Source organism: Vicugna pacos, chromosome 24 (genome assembly GCF_048564905.1).
Source record: "Vicugna pacos chromosome 24, VicPac4, whole genome shotgun sequence".
In the NCBI taxonomy this organism is placed as follows: domain Eukaryota; kingdom Metazoa; phylum Chordata; class Mammalia; order Artiodactyla; family Camelidae; genus Vicugna; species Vicugna pacos.
This window is the reverse complement of record NC_133010.1, coordinates 23,980,666-23,992,657: the sequence shown is the minus strand read 5'-3', so window position 1 is coordinate 23,992,657 and position 11,992 is coordinate 23,980,666. Positions and strand designations below refer to the sequence as shown.

Sequence of the window (11,992 nt, the reverse complement as noted above, 5' to 3'; positions counted from 1 at the left end):
CACTCAGCCCTCTCCGTCAGGCGATGGAACAGCTCAGGTTAGCTAGTAGGGGCCCCTGACTGCTTCTTCCCAGCCCCTCTGTGAAGTGGGTCTGTGAGTTCAACACACCTCCTCCACCTTTTCAAGTGGGCTGGCTCTCCAGGGGCGCCCCGCTCGGCCTCTGCATCCCACCGGGTGAGACGGAGGTGGGTGAGCGCTCAGGGAGCCCGCGGCCGCCCCGGCCGAGGCGGGGCGGCCAGCGGGTATTACTGTGATCGCCACCGCAGGAGCTCAGAGTCACGCAGGGCTTTTGCATCGTTATTTCATTTAATCCCCTCAATGGTCCTTGAAGCAGGGTTAGTCCTTCAGTTCAGAAATAAGAAAGCAGGCATAAGATGAAGGCATGTGGCCCAAGCCACAAGGTTAGGGTCTCCGTGTGGAGGAGCCAGTGGGCTGACTCCAGGCCCGATGCTCTGTCCCGTCCGCGGGGCCGGGGGCAGACAGAGAGACTCGTTGTCTGCCAGGCTTCCCCGCAGTCCATCCCTGACGGCTGTACCAGTGTCTCCTCTTTGTCTGCCCTTTAACTCCTCGAACAGGATTGATTGCTGACATGCGGAGAGCACATATGAATCAGGGGCGAAGCTCCGAGGCTGATGCTCTTGGGGGAGGAAGAATCAATGTCGGCAGCATTTCAGGCACCCAGTGTTCCTTCTCCTGTCACACTGCTGGGAGAAATGGCCTCGCTTTGGTTCCCACCCAGTGCCCACTTACAAATGATATGGATACATATTTGAGTGCCCGTGGTGAACCTTACTGAAGTGTCCAAGATCCAAAAGGTCTCGTGGAGTCTGGATCTACGTATTTGCTTTTCCTTTGCATCCAGAAAGAGTGAGCCCCTCGCGACCAAGTGTGCAGGCAGACATCATGGACTGTACCATCTCCAGTGACAACAGTCCTTCAGTGTTCATTTATCATAAATGTCCACTGAGCATTTCCGCCATGCCAGGCCGCGTGCACCACGGTGGGAAAACGGCGGCCAGCAGAAGCAGTTCCGGTCCTCGACTGGGACTTGGAGGGAGAGGTAATTCATCAAACAGTTGCACACATGCAGTGCATAGTTGCAGTGGTGGCAGTGCTGCTGGGGCCCTTAATGAGGACGTGTGACCTAGTCAGGGAAGTTGGAAAAGAGGAAGGGAAAGGTGGCGGTCTGACCAGAGCAGAGGAAGAGGGTGTGGTTCAGGAGCCCAGCGAGAGCTCAGGGTGCCTGAGGCTGCCTTAGAGGGTGTGGTCCCCGCCCTGAGATCCAGGATGGGGATGTTCTAAGCATCCCCCTTATGTCTTGGGGACCTCACTCCAATCGGGGAATCTGGAGACCCGAAAAGGAACTATTACAGGGTGGAAGAGACAGATCTAGGAGATGCTGGTAAAATGCAAAGGACTCAGTAATTGAGCTGGTAAAGGGAATAAGGTGCGGCGTGAGGAGGCAGGAAGATACCAAGGTTCTGACCTGCATGCCTGGGGGCGGTGGTATCATTCACTAAGCTCTCTAGTACCTGGTGCTGGAGTTTTTACAGGTTGTTTTTAAGGTTCACGTGCCATGTACTCATACTGTATAGTATGACTCTGAGAAAGTAACCTGCTTCCCTTACAGAACGTGCAACCGAACGATGTGGGGTGGAGGGGTTTTTTAGGATAGTCTATCTCCTAAGACTTGCTGCATAAACTTGGCAATGGTAACACACAGGGACGCTCCTTCCAGAGGGGGCAGGAGGCCTTAGAACTTCGGTGCCCTGGTGGAGGAAGAGGCTGGGCATTTAGGAGACATTCTTGGCAGGTGAAGGAATGATCTGGTGACCTCTGAAAAGGCACTGTGAATCACTGAATAACACCATAATGCAGGCCAAATGGAAAAACCCAGTAGAGGCTCCAAGCTTGGAATGACAGAATCTAAGACTCGACTTTCGTCGGGATGCCAAGCGCAATCAAAAGAAGTGAAACATTTATTGGGAGCAAGTGGGATGGTGTGATTTGTGGAGACGGAGGGTGGACTGCGACTTCTTTTCCTCCAGCAGCCTCTTCAAACTGTTCCCTGCCTGCTCGTTGCTACATCTTTATAAATATCGCCATGGCAACCATTGATATGAAAAACATTACTGGCCTGGGCACGGCTGCTCCAGCTGTGGTGGCAATTCCCACCACAGTGGTCATTTCCATTGTTTGTACAGATGAGTGAGGTCCTACCTGGAGCCTGTTACAGCTTCTTTTGTCCTGATAAGACCAGTGCTCATTAAATCCCCCCTGAGGTTAAGTGGCATCTGGGGAGGGGCAGCTTCACCATCCTTTGCTTTCTTCTCTGAGGATGTGGCCAGAGACGCACCCTGCTAGTGTCATCCGTGTTGGTTCACGGGTGAGGATGGGGTGGTGGGGTTCCTTCTTGTATTTAGTTTCTTCCTTCTGAATCTCTTCCTTCTCGTGTCTACTCCCAATCCTGGACAACCTAACTCTGCCATTCTGGACTTTCTGTCCCTCGGATCACTCTTCTCCCCGAGTCTCAGGTTTTATAATCCTTGCTGCTTTCTTCCTTTTTTCATTCAACAAACATGTACTGAAAGGCTTCCCTTGGCCAGGCACTCCTCTCGGTGGCCGGGACGCCCAGGGAACAGGACCCCAGAACTCCTGCCTTTGTGGGGCTCACATCGAGAATGTCGGGGGACAAACAATAAACATAAAGAAATGATGGGTATGTTAGATCACTTTTTTAAAAAAAGAGTAGGACACAGGGGTGGGCGTGCTGGGCTAGCTGGGTCACTTTCTGATCAGGCAGCTCAGGGGGGACACCTGGAGGAGGGGGCCTGTGAGCGGACTTGAAGGAGGTGAGGTGTCAGCCGGTCAGGGAGGAGAGTTGAGGGTGGGCCGTGCCGGCTCGTCTGAGGATCTGCAAGGGGGCCGGAGGGAGCAAGACGGGGAGTGTAGTTGGTAGAAGTGGTCAGACTGGTGGGGGCAAATGATGTAGGTCCCGGAGGCCTCTGGGGGGCTCTGAATGCAAGTGACGTGATCTGGCTTGTTTTACTAGGATCACAGTATCTTCTGTTTGGAGAATGACTTCAGAGGTCCCAGGGAGGCAGAAGAGAGAGATGTGATGACAGTCTTGCAGGAACCCAGAGAGGGATGGTGACGGCTGGCCCCAGCATGCCTGCAGGGGGTGTGGGGGGAAGCGCGTGGATTCTGGATGTACCCTGCACGTGGAGCCACGAGGATTTACCCATGGACTAGAGCATCTCCTTTGGCGTTTTTCTCAGACTCGAACTAGGAGTAGTGTGCTCTTCTTAATAAAAATAGGTGCATATCCACACCCGCATTTCATGTGGGGTGCAGCTTTTTAAATTTGATATTTCCTTTTCCGCAGGGGCAGCTCCGGCTGAACCAGCAGCATGCAGTAGGAACAACCTGGCTTTGTGGTTAAGAGCGCAGGCTCAGAAGTAAAACTGCCTGGTGCCCCTGCTTCCCGAAGTGTGACCCGGGCAAGTTACTGAGCCGCTCAGGGCCTCGGTTTTACCATCTCTAGGACGGGGATCATGTGTCCCTGCTTCACAGAAATGTGAGGGCTAAAGGGACAACAGAGATATAAAGCCTTTAAACCAGTGTGGGCACGTGGTGGGTGTTAAAGAAAAGTTAATCATAATTATTTTATTAGCATTTGCCTTAAGTGCTTTTAGTATCTTCTTAGACTAAAAACAACCTGAATATTCTTTCTAAATTCGTGTTCTCAGAGACTTTTTGGCAGACTCTTCCTGCTCTTGAATATGTCCATGGTGGCAGAAATAGTCATTGCCTAACTCCATGCTTCTCCGCCTGCAGAGCTAATGCAGTGCTTTCTCATTGCGCTGCGTAATCGTAAAGTTATTGTGTTTGAAAGTCAAAAACCATTGAATATTGAGATTTAACCAAATGTGCGTGTGCATGTATATATGTATATCTGACTATGTAGTGAGAGGCCTTTTTGGTCTAGCTTGAGAGTCTGACCACCCAAGTTTGTATCCTACTTGTATCCAAGGTGACCCTACTGGACAGAGCCGTGCAACCCTGGACACAGTGCTGACCCAGCTTCTGCAGCATTTACCCTTCTGTGATCTAGGGGCAATTACAGATCTATCTCACAAGGGGTCTGGTGATGGTGAAACGAAGTATTCTCATGAACTAGCTCATAAGACAGTTCCTTGCACAAAATAAATGCCCCATAAATATTGGCTCTTTGTAAAAACAGTGATCTCTGGCCTGGGCAACCTGATGGAGAGCCCCAGTGCCTGAACACCCCTGGGGGGAAGCGCTAGCTGCAATTCAAACAACTTGAAGATTATGTTTGTTTATACGTGACTCCCTACTAGACCCCTCTGATTGCGTGCTGGGATCTTCTGTCATCCACTTAAGATGATCACGAGTGCTCAAGCATGTTTTCCCTACTTCACGCAGGAACTTGGAATAAAACCATGAATGATATATTTTTTTTCTTAGGGGTGTTTGAAGAGTTGTTGAAATTTTAGTCATGATATTTAGTGTTATGAGTTCCCTATGCCTGTTGTTAAATATGCCAGCATTTTATTGACACGTTGCTATGAATTGGGCAGCCAGCTACAGTACTGAGTTTCCCCTAAAGACTGTGAGTATCGACAAATCTGATGGCAGGCAGTCCAAGGGAATGCACGTGTGTTCAAAAAATAATTAACTTCACAGAGGATAAGGGGTATGTGGTTGTTTGATCCACTGACTTCTACCAAGTGCTTCAGGCAACTGCTTGAGGATATAAGTAGGTGGTTGCCATTAATTTTGATATTTGTAGCATCCTTCCTTTGAGGAATTCTTAACATTCAATTTAATTTTGAGCTTTAGCCTTCTTTTATTTCTGTTTCTCAACTCTGCCTACCCATAAAAACCAATGGGGGAGTGTTGGAAAATATTTTTTAAATTTTTTTATTTTTTAGGGGGGAGGTAATTAGGTTTACCTATTTACTTTTAGAGGAAGTCCTGGGGGTCAAACCCAAGACCTTGTGGATGCTAAGCATGTGCTCTACCACTTGGGCTATACCCTCCCCTCAGCGTTGGGAAATATCGAAGCCTGGCCTTCACTCCCCAGTGGTTCTGATCTCGTTGGTTTGGGGTTGATCTCAAGAATCAGTTATTTTTTAAAGAATGTTTTATTTTAAACTTTTTGTTATGACATATTTCAAATGCACACAGAGGACAGAGAATTATAATAACAAGCCCACGTGAACCTCTCACCCCACCATGAAAATGAACTTCAGTCACTATTTTAAAAAATCTCCCCTAAGTGATTCTTCCATTGCAGAGCCATGGTTGAGAACCACTGCTCTATGCTAATAAGACAGAAAATGGAAGGACTGTTTCAATAGACACTGATTTGAGAGAAGCTGAAATTTGCTCGAGGCCACACAACAATTTTAAGACATCATCCAGTCCTCTGTTCATCAAGCCATAAGGGCATTCATGAACAGGTATGGTTAAGTGTGTGCCTGTTTGATTTTGTTAGAGAGGGGACTCATTGGGAAATGGGACGTGGGACACCTGGAAAAAAATTCAGAAAAGGGCTTAGAAATATAGTGTTTTCCCATTTAGAATCTTTACACCTTGACTCACATATCATGCCCATCCACCTAAGCTCAGTAAAACCTCACTCGGTGATGAAGAGCTGATGAGCAGGGGTGGGCAAGTACCTTAGAGCTGATGGATGGATCAGAGGGACAGGTGGGAAGGGGAAAGGGCCAGTGGAAATGGTCCTCAGATTCAGGGAGAAAAAGCAATGAACCGATGGCAGAGTAATCGCAACCTACAATGGAGGTTTGTAGGCTAGTCCATTACATGTATATATACATGCATCTTACTGAAGTCAACATTTGAGTTGCCACCTCAGCAGTAGAGAATTGTGAGCAAGCCCTGGTCTGGGCTCAGAACTTGGAAGATTATTTGATCTCAGAGTTGGACAGGACTTAAAGTACGGTCTTGCCCAAATGCCCACCTAACAGAGGAATCTCTTCTGCGGTATTATTGACAGATGTCATCTGGTGTCCCCTTGACCCTTCTGGCTGGACAGCCCACTACTCATAAGATAGCTGGTCCACATTAGAATGCATTATCTTTTATTGAACTGAAACTCCATTCTTCAACATCCCTTTAATGAAAGAAAACATTTCTGATGCCCCTCCCCATGTTGTCTTATATTACTTTTGTTACTTAAATATTGATGTAAAACTAGATTTAAGTTTCTCATGCTGTAGGTCTCAACTATAAAACCAAACTAGCCTTAGAAATTGATATGAAAAAATACAGGACTGATACAATTAACGTGTTAATGGAGTTGATGATCTCGTTTCTCTGAAAAAATTCCTCATGTTGTGCTCCAGGGGAGAAGGGTGTAGCCTGTGGTCAGTTTCTTTCTTTAGTTTGGTCACTAGCTCTCATGAAGCAGCACAAGGGATGCCTGGCTGCATATATGTATGTTCTAGAAAAAGGTATGAATAACTAAAAGTCTCTAGTTGCCGGGCTGGGGAGAGTCAAATCTCAAACTTAACCCAAACGGCCTCCATTTCCCGTTTTAATGAGACATCCCTTGGCAACTTTGTGAAGATGTTTTGTGCACTTGGAAATTAAGGTCAGAGTTGCAGTGTTATTGCAGTTTTCAGCAAATGGGCATCTAATCCAATTACTGCTAGAATTGGGTACAGAACAATCTTTCACTGTTATTTATTGCTACACTTACTGCCAATGAACGGCTGTTGCAAATTGATGTACGCAGCGACAGGGGCCAGGCAGTAACTCTTCTTGCCAGATGCGTGCTGACTGCCTCCCTTCAGTTCTGCTCACCTACATGGCTGACTCAGGCCATCCTCTCATTTGTCTCTGCTCCACCTTCCGTGCAACATCTGGGTGGATAACTTTGTCACCTGTGTCATTACTGCTGTGCCCTGGTCACCTGGTTCAGTGGTTCTCAAAACTGAGCATGACTTCGAATCACCTGGGGAGCTTGGTGAAAGTGCCCCATCTCTGGACCCCATCCCTGAGGTTCTGGTTTGCTTATACTGGGGCTGGACCCAAGATGCTACGTTATTAACCAGCGCTCTGAGGGATTCTGATGTAAGGGGTGTGAATACTTTCAGTGCTTTCCAAGATTAGTGTTGACACGGAAATATAAAACGTAAACTTTACAACCTGATTGAGAAACTCTGGCATCCTTCTCAGATCTGTATTATCTGCAAAAAAGCCCGCTTTGGATGTTCTGACAAATGCCTGATAAACATCTTGAACAGGAAAGAGTCAATAGCATAGGCTCTCTTTGAAATGGCTTTGCTCTAATGAGCACCAGATATATTTCAAGGGACACAGATATTCTAATAATGTTTTCATTGACTCCTAGAACATTCTGGAAGCTGTGGACTAGAGCGGAACCACATTTTCAGGTTGTACCCATACTGTTAAGTATGCCTGAATAGGGAGGCAATTGGAAATGGAAAAAAAAAATGGTCCTGGAAAACAGGAATCAAATCAAGCAGCAAAGCTGACATTTCTCTTGGAGTAGTTACAGCTGCATGTTTTGCAGTTTGTAAAGTTAACTATATGTTTGCCCAAAGAGAAGACCATGGATCTGGACACAGAATCAACAATAAACCAGACACCTGAGTGTGTCTTGTTACCATTTATTCTTCTTCGGCTAATTCTTGATGATTGCTGTTAGAATGAAATACACTCGCTGGTTAGGAGTATTTATGACTTTACAGGAGGTTGAGGGGCTTGCTGGCATTTATTTTATGTCTTTCTGGGGGAAGTGATTAAAACGTTAAGTGTCTTGGCACAACCCAACAGGGATCATCTATCTGTTTGGAGTATCAGCGTGGTCTCAGATGGTGAACAGCTTGGGAGTTGAATCGAGTAATATTACAGATTACCAACTCCCATTCTTTATATTTTGTCATTATATACAAATTGCCAAAACATAAAATATTCTTGATGGGTTTTTATTTTTTTTCTTAAGGGGAAGAGAATAGAATTATTGAGCATTAAAACTTTATAAAGAACTGAGGATTGGAATAGCCCTTAAAATTTTACTGTAAGAAATTATTCTATTGAAAAGTGCTGAGATTTCTTTCAAAATTTGCTAGCAATGGAGAAAGCAAAAAATAGTTTAATAAGGGCACATTTTAATATAATGAAACTTACATGATATGTACTGGCCCCGCCTTTTTGACTAATATTTTTACAAGAGCACAAAGACAGAAAGGAGGCAAGTAGGGAATTTGATGAATACAAATGATTTTTTTGAATGCTGTGCTAGCACATCTAAACTTGCTCCCTCTCACATGTACACATTTTTCTCAGTTTTGTGCTGCATTTGTACTTATTGGCATCTTAAAATTTCGTTTTGCATCTGTGCTCTGCATGTACGTAGACCCCTGAAATGATGTATACAAACTCAAAATGAAGGAAGCATTTGGAAGCCTTGATGAGCTGTTAATTCAGCACTATTCTTAGAACCTCGAAACTCTCAAATGAATTTTTATTTCAGAAGAATAAGCTTGTTGCTTCTGAATTATGCATTCATCCCTGCATTTCCCTTATTTATGGTCCCTGGTAACGCCACAGCTGAAGATTTTGTGTTCTCATTTCACAGACTTGATGTGCAATTCAGGTGCCTGACCTTATCCTGAGCATAAAAGGAGCCTCAACTGGTTACTGCAAGTGTTAACATTGTGCTAAGGCAACTGGTGCTGAGAAACAGTCAGCTTAAAGGACTGAACGATGCGGAGATATTCTTAAATACCACAGTGCTTTAATGGAGGGTGGTCTGAGATTGCCCACAGGGTGGGTGAGTGTTGCCTGCCTGTGAGGGTGGCCCCATTTGTAGGATTTGCTCAGCCTCAGTATTTTCCCAGTCCTTGCACTGGAGGGCAACGCCCCAATGGGGGCCCTGGACAGACTGTCCATCGTCTCTTTCCGGAGTCTTACTGGTGAAGCTGTCATACAACCTGTAGTCTTGTTGATGAGGCTGGTGAGATGACCTGCAAATTCTGCCCCTGCCTTGGCTATCAGGCTGGAGTCATCACTGCTGGTCTGGTAGCCGAGGACCAGTGAGTCAAGATGCTGTCGTTGGATGGAGGTTCATGGGGAAGCTTGTTTCTACAGCTTGAGATGAAGGGACACACATATTTTACCTGAAGTCAGTTGTGCCCCTTTTCTCTGTACCATGGTTGGAATTCTGGATTGGCCTTCAGTGATGTATCTTGTTTACAAGAGAGCAATTTCAGGAAGCCCCCATGGAGGGGAAGCCTTAGGATGGTGGGAGAGACCAGAATGGGTATCCTGAGACCAGAGCTGGAGTCCTGGAATCTTTCCCCACACTTCATGGATTATTTCAGCATTTCCCATGTGAACAGACAAAATTTGGAATCTGACTGTTTTCAAGTCAAATTTGCACTAACTCTGGTGCTGTGTGAAAGGCATTCCTTTTAACCAAGAACTGCTTTTCTATAGTCCACTGAAAAAGCATCAGGAGAGGTCTTACATTGACAAGAGTCAAAAAATTCTCTGAGGGTAGAGTGGCTTTATTTTTGTAGAGAGAGGGAAGCAGGGCGGTACCCATCTTTTATAAAAAAGCAAATGCAACTCTGATAGCATCATCACCTTGCCTTCTACTTTATTTTGTGACTTCCCTTCTCTTTTCCACACGGAAGAGCTCATTATTTTATTTCCTGATGAGAGTGAAATAGTTTCTCATTATTGCTTTTTACCTAGCGGGTATTAAGATGTGATCATGTCTTTTTATTTTGTGGAACCCTAGTGTTTTTGAAGCATAAGACATTTGGGAATAATCCTTTATTTTATGCATGAGGGAACGGAATCCTCAGTCAAGTGACAACTTAGTTCATTATTCGCTGTCCGTTCATTTAGCAAAAGTGTTTGGTGCTTGCTTGCAATGTACCCAGTGAGGCACTGCGGGGAGACAGAGATGACGCAGAGCAGCTCAGGCACAGTATTAACAAGGTATAAGGAAGAGGGTTTATTACAGAGATGCAAGCAAGTTACTGGTCAGCTAGCTAGGTGCTACTCATGAATTTTTGTTTGGCGTTTCTTTTTCTCCGTATGTGTGCTAGGAAAAACAGAAGAGCAGAGAGCCTGGGTCAAACCCAAAGTGTTTCGCAGTCCTTGCTTCCCAGATTTACTCTTACACCACGAAGCAGTATGGTTTTTACTCTGAAGTTTGAATTCATGCAATATGCAGATAATTAGCTAGGTACTTCTAACTTTTTAAACAAGATTTAGTATTTGAACAGTTTCTCCCAAGAAAATAGACATTCATCCACTATTGCTGATTTTCTCCATCACCAGAAAGATTGATTTATCAGTCAGGGAGAAAACAGTTTGCTTTCAATTACAAAAAAATAGCAAAAATACAGAAATAAAATGAATGAAAATATGAAACCATCTGTCTGGACTGATAATGCCAACGTAGTGTATATTGTAAACAACACAATTTGTTCAAGTCCACTTTGAAAGGAAAGTGTTTTAGAGTGTGCACAAAAGAGGAAAATAAAGCCTTTCTTTATTCACAGATCTTACATGCAAGACACACAACCATGTATGTACAGGTGTGATGTGTGCATGTATGTCTCCAACACTCGTGTGGCCCTGATAGGAAACTGATGCAAGTAATCACCCCACATGTCTAGTATTTGAACTTTCACCTCTATCTGTCACCTGAAAGATAGTTCAGGTCTTTGTTCTCTCTGGTGCTTGGGACAATGCCATAGTCACCTCGTATCAGTTCCTGGTATTGACCCATCAAGTCTTTGCAGTGTCATCAGAGTATTTTTCCTGACATGTCTTAGGTCACATTTTCTTCCTCAAAATTTCCCAAAGCTGTACATCTTCTACAAAAATAGTTCCTAAACTCCATAGAAACACAGCAACCACAATTTTCCAACCTCCTCTCTCCTGCAACCTGAAAAATGTCTCCTCCGGATTCTATTGCCGTCTTTCCTGTCCTGGAAACGCAGGCCAAGTCTTCCCACCCCGAGGGCCCTGGCAGACCAGACCCTGAAGCTCCGCCACAGCCCTTTACTCTGCACCACATCTTTGGCACCCAACAGTAAATGCAATACTTCTGTAAATCCATTTTTCCTTCCCTAAATGAGTCGGTGAGTTCCCGGAAGGGTGACTAAAAGCATTTGGAGAGGCCCTTAATATTTTGATAAATGTGCCTTGGCTGCTTGTTTAGAGCTTAGATATTGGGAGACGACTGGGAATCATTTCTTTTGCCTGCAAATCAGTGTACACCCCCACCTCTCCATTTCGGCGGGAAGCCCTACCAATAATGACTTCCCTGGTAGGCTGGGAAGCCTAGACCACCTGTAACTAACCGCAGGCTTATGGTGGGGAGGAGGGCGATGCCCAAAGACAGGAAACCTCTTTCTCAACCTGTCTTCAGATCTTCTCCACTAACTCAGTATTTCTGGGGTACCCACCCTAGGCAAAACATCGCCAATTTGATTTTTTTTCCTTTCAAAGGGGAAAAAAAAAGACCCCTACCAAACCTCTGCAGTCCCTAAGCCAATAAATAACTCACCTGAAGGTCAGGAGCACCCTCCCCCTCCCCTCCCGGGGTGTCTGGGCGGGGTGGAGGGGGAGCCCAAAAAGCGCAGTGCAAATCCAGAGGCGACGCGATTGGCACCGGTCTGGCGGCGTCGGCCCGAGCCTGCCCTGCGCCCGGATGGAGGAGGCCGTGGCTGCGCGACGCTCCTGAAGTCCCGCGGCGCCCCCTCCCCCGCGCCGGGAGGCGCAGTCGGGCCGAGGTCGGCTCGCGCGCGGTCCCTGGGCGTGTGCCCCGCCGCAGCCCGCGGAGCCTCGGTGTCTCCTGCGAAGGGGGGCGCGGAGCGCGGCGAGCAGCCCGCGTCTGCGGCTTCCGCCCCGCGCCCGAGCCCCGCGCCCGGCCGAGAGCACGCGCGCCCGA

General features: G+C 46.4%; 1 long non-coding RNA gene across 1 annotated transcript; it reads left to right on the top strand.

Annotated features, from left to right (window-relative positions):
* The first annotated feature begins 2,170 nt into the window (after positions 1-2,170).
* LOC140688927 (uncharacterized) lies at positions 2,171-3,622 on the top strand. The gene is made up of 3 exons (XR_012063750.1): positions 2,171-2,386; positions 2,607-2,719; positions 3,386-3,622. It is a non-coding gene; the product is annotated as an uncharacterized lncRNA (long non-coding RNA).
* The last annotated feature ends 8,370 nt before the right edge of the window (positions 3,623-11,992 follow it).